Source organism: Centruroides sculpturatus, unplaced genomic scaffold (genome assembly GCF_000671375.1).
Source record: "Centruroides sculpturatus isolate CEXI.00-Female unplaced genomic scaffold, Cexi_2.0 scaffold436, whole genome shotgun sequence".
Classification (NCBI taxonomy): Eukaryota; Metazoa; Arthropoda; class Arachnida; order Scorpiones; family Buthidae; genus Centruroides; species Centruroides sculpturatus.
In genome coordinates this window covers 593,269-601,602 of record NW_019384550.1, presented here as the reverse complement: position 1 = coordinate 601,602, position 8,334 = coordinate 593,269, and the positions used below count along the sequence as shown (strand labels likewise).

General features: G+C 31.7%; 1 long non-coding RNA gene across 1 annotated transcript; it reads left to right on the top strand.

The window, feature by feature from the left end:
- The first annotated feature begins 2,204 nt into the window (after positions 1-2,204).
- LOC111623644 lies at positions 2,205-8,060 on the top strand. Its single transcript, XR_002756460.1, has 3 exons — positions 2,205-2,327; positions 2,399-2,544; positions 7,938-8,060. It is a non-coding gene; the product is annotated as an uncharacterized LOC111623644 (long non-coding RNA).
- The last annotated feature ends 274 nt before the right edge of the window (positions 8,061-8,334 follow it).

The window sequence follows — 8,334 nt, the reverse complement described above, 5'->3', positions numbered from 1 at the left end:
TACAAGAGGGTAAGTATCCGGTAAAACATGCGAATGTACGCTTCGCAAAATGTATTTGCAAAAACGCAAAGAATCTTTCGCACGCACCTATAGGACGATCTAAAAATTTGAAGTCGTGATAAATAAATAAAATCTCGTCTTATATGCGAGTAAATACGATATTTCACTTCAGTGGCCTGCCGTGACATTTGATGATAGGAAAGCTGTCTTTCTGTAAGAAGCCGACTTTCAGGGGCGATCAGTTAATTCTTTAAATGTATTTTTAATATATTATTTATCTGACATAATTAATAAATAGTTATTAATAAAGTTCAATATAATTAACTCTATTATTAGATTCAATAGATTCCCCATGCCCTCTAAATGCCGATTCTCGCTTTGATAAAAACATATAACATCTATTAATTTAAATATATCTATTAACCGTAACTATCTAATTAACCAGAGTGCCCATACCGGTTAATGTCAAATGCCTCTTTTGTCGCATCACTAGTATATCTGAAAGGACGCGACAGGGTTATTGTACATTTTAAACGTTTCTCGACATAAAAATCTAATGTAAAAATCTGATGTAATCTCAATAATGTAAAATAAAAATAATGTAAAAATCTAAATATGCTAAACTTAATAGTCATTTGTTTTCTAACTAATTCGTTTTAGGACCAGGTGTCGTCCACAGAAATTTCTAAAATTTACAACTTTTCGGTCACTCTCGTTGAACTGGAAAAATTTCTGTCTTTATTACGTCTAATATTACGAAGAAATCAGTTCCACTGTACTCGGCTAGAGATTGGTTTGGTTAACCTTTTAAGTAAAATTTCGGCTCTTATAACAGGGTTTTATTTATATCCCAAATTCCCTAATCTCTTAATTATTTAACTACTTCTTAAGTAGAAATAAGTCTAAACCGGTTACTTTGTACTCGAATATTTTTAGTCTCGAGAAAAAAGTAGAAAGACAAATTTTTCAGAAATTTTTAGAAATACAATGGGACGTACGAAATCGCAACATCACTGGTTTAACATTGAAGTCTGTAAGTAATATAAGATGGGAGAGCAAAATAAAAGCAGAATATATACAACAAATATTTTAATGGACTTTTTTAAAACTCCTGTCAACTATACAGAACTATCATAAAAACATACTAGTAAACTCCTATCTGTTGAATTAAGTTATAAATCTACTCGCGATTCACATAATGGGGCGAGGGCAGCCAGATATCTAGCGGGCGGGCGGCTAACAGCCTTTAACCGGTCTTGGATAGAATCATCGGAAGCTTTATACCATATTTTGGTGTGTAGCATTTACCAGCTAAACCACGTGAAGTTGGTAGTATGCTTATAATCGGACTGCTTTACACCGTTCAAATATTTTTGCTGAGGAAGCTGTCCCGTATTCGACAATGCAGCGCTTCCATTCCGTCACCGATATTCGAATATACAACTGCAATTTTATCGTTTTTTTCTCATGTAGTATAGAAATTTATAATAAAATACATATTGCGGTGATAATAAAATATTAATTTTAATTAATTTAAAGTACGTTAAAATATGAAAATAATCGCGCAATATGTATTTATATTAAGAAAATACGAGGGAAACGGCGCTTCCAAGGACGACACGCCGCTGCTCTTCTTTCACTCCACTCCATGACACGCGGAATTCAAGTAGATTCGTCGTGCAAGCGAGCGCTTCAAAGAAGCGTGAAGCTTGGATAAACTATTTAATTAACGTATTGTACCGTATACATTACACTGCCGAACTTGCAATGAACACTCAGTCGCGTCGTGATGATATCGTAAGGTCAGCTTAACACCGAATTCTAATATTAAAATTATATTTATTTTCAAAGATATTCAAGTTAGTTCAGCTGTTTACATACTTTAAGAAAGAATTTAAAATAATTTTACAAATTCATCAATAACTAATACCTGGTGATCCCAAATAATTTAAAATACTTCCATAACTGCGAAATTACTGCTGAGAAAAAGTACCAGAACTCTACAAGTTAAAAAAAAAAATGTATTCTCATTGTAACAAAATTGCGAATAACAAAACAAAAAATACCGATACTCAGCTTAACACCGAACTATTTAAATGGCTTATGTAATTCAAGTTATTTTATAACAAAAAAACTAATATTCATATATCGCTAAAAGTTTGACGTAAACAATTCAAGAATTAAACAATAGTTCAAACAATTCTCTCGACATTTATTATTGAAGAAACAATACTTGTGACAAGAAAGAAGATAATTTCAAGTATTGTAAAAGTTATACATTTATCTCGCATTTAAAACATTAATAATCCTGTGTGACTTCTACGATCGTAATTATATTTGATTAAGTAACTGAAATTCATCACTTATAGTTCGAATTTTAAATAAAAGATAATTACAGGTTCTTCAGTTCAACGGAAACATGTCCGACCTGTCTAATAAAAGATTGACATAGATGTAAGACAAAAAGCAATCAAAACAACATGAAGAAAAGAAGATGCAGACTTGAAACAACAAGATACATAATACGATAATTAGTACAGTATAGTAAGTATAGTAATTCTTGTGCCCGGGAGCACGCCTTTATTGCGTGTGACCCGGGGGCAAGTCCATGACACATTGGTACAAATACACGATTGATATTACATGTCCGAGACAAATTGGATCAGATACACGATTCGTTTCTTAATACTCGATTACGATTACTTTTCATTCGTCGTTGCTATATTTCGTAAGAAACTTCTTGTGCCCGGGAGCATGTCTTTATACCGTTGGACCCGGGGCAAGTCCATGACACATTGGTACAAATACACGATTGGACCCGGGGCAAGTCCATGACACATTGGTACATATACACGATTGATATTACAAGTCCATGGCTAATTGATATAAATACACAGTTGATATTACAAGTCCATGGCGAATTGATACATATACATTAATTGGTACAAGAATAGTTGAGACATAGCAGTAAAATGTCACAAATTTTATGTCCTTCTGCATCAGTTCAACAATTGAAATTATTGGACTTCGCCCAAGAGTTTTCACCATCTTGTTTACAGCATACATCAGGTAAGTGTGTATTATTTAATTTATGCATTGGTAACGCGTATTTCATTAATTGTAGATTTTATGTTATTTTTATATATGTATACGTGGTATATTTATTACAACACTTCCTTACAAACATCCCTCATGATAACATTCAAAACTGAACCATTGTCTAACGTGTTCATCGCATCCATTCATTTACGTATCATGCGTCACAGCCGTAAACAACCCGTCACATAACACAAACACCGCTTCCCAAAATCCAATCCCTGGGTTCTCGTCCCGGGAAGTGGAAACACCACTCGATGAATTTTGAATGGCGGCTGAAGGGGCTCTGGTACACTAGATATACTGGTTCGTTTATAAAACTATATTTTATGAAAAAATTTATTGTTTATTTAGTTTATTTCACTTAATCGTCTTCCTACTTCAAGTTTAGACAAAATACTCAATAATCATTTAAATAGAAAGCAGGGCTGTAGAGTCAAAGTCGGAGTCGTGAAGTTTTGGTGTTTTAGCAGGAGTCGGAGTCGTCAAAATATCCGCCGACTCCGACTCCTTTTTACTTACCAACTTATGTATATAAAACGGAAAAGTACTGGAACCTGTCAAATTTGACCCTCCAAGTTTTTTTTTTTTTTTTTTTTTTTGCAAATCTACACGTTTGGAGACCTCCCGAACCCCTCAAAAAAGTCAGTAAAGGGAAAAATTCGCTCGAGTGTGTGTTGGCGTCTAATTTGTTTAATTTCTTTATTTTCTGTTCTGAGATATTAAACTATCTCAGAATGAGTAAAGTTTAAGAAACGAAATGTGGCACTGTAGCTTGCGTATAAAGGAGCATTAATACTATTAATTTTTGGTTCTTAATTAAAGGTCGACAGGGTGAAGACATAAAAGGAGTCATGTCTCTTAATGAATATTTTACTCGTTATTAGCGTTCAAACTTTAAAATAAAACTGGTCACTACACTTAAAGTAAGCTTTTTTTCCATTTTATAATAGTACAGTAAAACCCGTTAAGATGTTCTCGCCTAAGATGTTAGAATCAATTCACTTTGTACCAGATAAACATATTAAGTTTTAAATTTATCTACTGTATTTGATTGTTTCCATACCAATACATTTGGGGTATTTCCTATATTTACTTTTAACTGAAATCAATAAAATCCATAATTATAATTGTTTAACAACTTCTCTTTCCTCTCTAAAACAACACTTAAACCAAAACACCTGTTTCATAAAGTATAAATTAAATTAAGGGGATGTAGAAAAAAAAACGTGTACAATTCTTGTATAATGTTAAAAAATTAACCGTTACTTCGACAGCGTTATTTATGACTAAATTTAATGAATGAGATAGATGCACCAGGTACAGAATAAGCTCTAGAATTTATTTTCCTTAAATTTACGATTTATGTATCCGTTTGTCGTAAAAATCTGTCTTTCCACTTTTTCCCGAGACTACAAATATTCGAGTACAAAGTAACCGGTTTAGACCTATTTCTACTTAAGACGTAGTTAAATAGTTAAGAGATTAGGGAATTGGTGACGTAAACAAAACCCTGACGAAAGAGCCGAAATTTTACTTAAACAAAAGCTTAACCGAACCAATCTCTAGCCGAGTACGGTGGAGACTGCTTTCTTCGAAATATTAGATATAATAAAGACAGACATTTTTCCACTTCGACGAGAGTTACCGAAAAGTTGTAAATTTTGGAAATTTCTCAGGATACCCGGTCCTAAAACGAATTAGTTAGAAAACAAACGACGGACGATCTATTAAGTTTAACGTATTTAGACTTTTACAGCGATGGTAAGTAACGTTTAAAATTTACAACAACCCTGTCTTTCCTTTGAGATATACTAAAGATACGACAAAAGAGGCATTTGACGTTAACTGGTATGGGCACCCTCGGGATTCGGCAGACCGCGTGCGTGTACGCGGTATATATATTCGTACAATCGAAGAATATTTTGTACCTGGTATGTATGTCCACCGCATATTTTATTTCACCGAGTAAGTTTTTATAATTTTATTTTTAATTTTAGCCCTTATATCGTGGCTAGCGACTCGGAATGTAATTGCGATATTGAAAATGTATTTTTAAAAAGTTTGTCTCGAGATCGTATAATGACAAAGAAAACATTATTAAAAGAGAAAGGCCAATGCCTAAGTTAAATATAAACGTTTCGATAAAAAAATTTGTTCGACATTTTCGCGATAAAATGGCTCCGTAAATGCGTAAAAATGCAAAAATTGTTTTGCTGGCTCGCCTACTATTTTCGAATGAAATTAGTGCGTGGAATAAGAATGGCTTTGACGATTTAGCTGGCAAAAGACACGAAAAATCGTCGATTCTTTCGTATTTGAAACGATTTGGAAATAGAAGCGGAATAGAATTTAACGTTAGAAAATAATATAAAATAAATATTGAAAATTATAACGAGATACAGTAGTTACGGTTAATAGATATATTATATCTAAATAAATAGATGTTATATGTTTCTATCGAAGCGAGAATTGGCATTTAGAGGGCGTATGGAATATATTAATAACAGAGGTAATTATATTAAACTCGTTTATTAAGTACGTCGGATAAATAATCTATTAAAAATACATTTAAAGAAAGAATTAACTGATCGCCCCTGGAAGTCGGCTTCTTATAGAAACACAGCTTCCCTATCATCAAATGTCACTGCACGCTACTGAACTTTGAAGCTTTCTCTTCAAAATTAACGCATTTCTTTCGTTTTTTTCAGTTTTAAGTATTTTTTATGTTTAATTACATTAAAATTAAAAATTGGTAGGTACCCAGGGAGTTAATATAGGTTAATAAAAGAATGGTTATCACGAATACTAGGAAAGCAATAATAATTAATGCATTCTATTGTCTACTGTATTATAATTATTTTACAAGTTTCTTACGTAAAAGATTCCGATACACTTGATTGATGAAATTAAAAATTACAAGTAGGAAAAATACCTCGAGTTTATTTTAATTCAATGATTTTTTAAACGTTCAAATGATAATTTTTAGGGTTTGTTTTTAAATCCCATACACGTATTATAAAAAAATATACAGAAAGTTCAATTATTATATGTATATTTTCGAGGAAATTTCTAATATAGAAAAAAGACTGTTTCATTTTATTTCACTTACACTCGCCACTCTACTGCTTATTTCGAAAGGACGAATTATTAATTTTTAGTTAAAATTTCCTCTAGCAAACTTATATTTTCCAAGAATTAAAAAGAAATAATTGATTGAAAATAATAAAGAAAATCTTTCGAAAGTATTAGTAAAACCGGTCGTAATGACGTATTGTTTTATAATCATTTATTTTACGAGGTTATGTTTTGTGTCATTTCGTATTCGAACTTAAAACACAGAAAACCTTGTTTGCAATCGTCATAAAACTTTGCAGGTAAAAGTTTTTATGCCAAATTCATTATTTTCTTATAACGTTATTCAAATTTATTATCTTCTAATAATCCTGTTTTTCCAGGAATTTCTTTTATCTTTCGTCAAAATTTAATACATTTTCATCTTCAAAATTTATTTTAAATTCTTCTACTATGCCTTTCTCTTTTTCATTGTGTATTATATATCCTTAACCTTTCATTGTGTATTATATATCCTTAACTTAATAAACTCATATACAGTATTTATTTTCTTATAACTTCTGTGCTTTTTGTCGAAAATGTCTGCAATTTTGCGAAGTAGATTGCTTATTAGGCGATTAATGCTGTTAAATTTTAATGGTTAAAGTTCAAGGTGATAAAGAGATAGATAAAGGGAGTCGTAATGGCTTATGCGAAAGAATTAATCAAACTATCGTGACCCGGTTGCGATGCAAAATGGACGAAAGCAAAAGGATCAGTTGTTGGAGTAAATTACTAAAAACAGCAACGGAAGAATATAACAACTCTCCTCACTTAGTAACGAGTTTTTCACCAAAATATCTCATGTTGGGCTTGTCACCTTTTCCCCAAATCATACCGAATGCTCTCCCTCCTGCAGAAGACTCTAGAAAATTGACTTACGAAAGTAATGGAAGCACGAAGTGAACAAGAGATATTTCGATTAAATAAAACACCAGAAGATAAGGTTAAACCTGTTGACAATAAAAATGTAATCACGCGAAAAATATTAAAACTTTCGATGTCTCGCCCATATAAAATAATAAGACAAGTATCAAATGTCTTAAATGAAATACAATGGGTGGAAAGGGAAAATATCAGAAAACTATATGTATTATACATATTTAGTTAGATTGTTTGTCCTATATTACGTTAAAACAGCGAAATAAAAGCAGTTATATAGAAGTTCACTTTACTGTTCTTCCGATAAAAGTTTCAAACTTTTTAATAGAAATATGTTAGAGTTTTCATCTTTTTTTCTTCCTGCAACAGATTTCAAGTATGAAAAATACCTTGATTTTAATTCAATGATTTTGTTTAAACGTTCAAATGACAATTTTCTTGAAAATACGACAGGATAAGCGAATATAATAAGAGCAATTATTACTATAAAGATGTGAACTTTCGAAAAAATTTAAGAATACAGAAAACAAATTGAATTTTTTCACTTACATTCATCTCTACTGCTTATTTCGAAATTAATAATGCTTGAGAAGTAACCATTAATTTTAGAATAAAATTTCCCAAGGTTAAATATAAACGAACACGTTTATTTATACCAAGAGTTAAAAATGAATTAATTAAAATGAAATAACAGAAAATTTCCAGAAAGTATTTTTTTAAAAACCGGTCGTAATGACGTATTTTTCTATTTGTAGTGTTTCGCATATTCTATTTTAATTAATTTACCGAATAATGTGATAAACATTAAATAACTAATATACTAACTTTTGTTATTATTTCTTTAGAAAAAGAATGAAGAAGACTTTAGACTCTTATTTATCTTCTTGGTTTTCTCGAATCGGCAAATTTGTCGGTGAATATCCTCAACATTGCATCGCTGCCACCTTATTAGTTACAGTGATTTTAGGATCCGGACTTCTCAAAATTTCCATGATACAGGATTTCGAATATCTGTACAGTCCGAGAAACGCGAGAGTTTTGGAAGATAGAAAATCCATCCAGAATCTGTTTTCTAACGGCGACGAGGCCGAAGATAGATTAATTAGAAGTTCCACATACGAAAATTTTATTGCGGTCATTGCCTCGGCGAAGAACAACGGTTCCATTATGAACACCTCTTCGATAGAAGATGTAATCCAGATGGATGTTATCATTCGCAACATCAGCATCTTTTGGAATAAG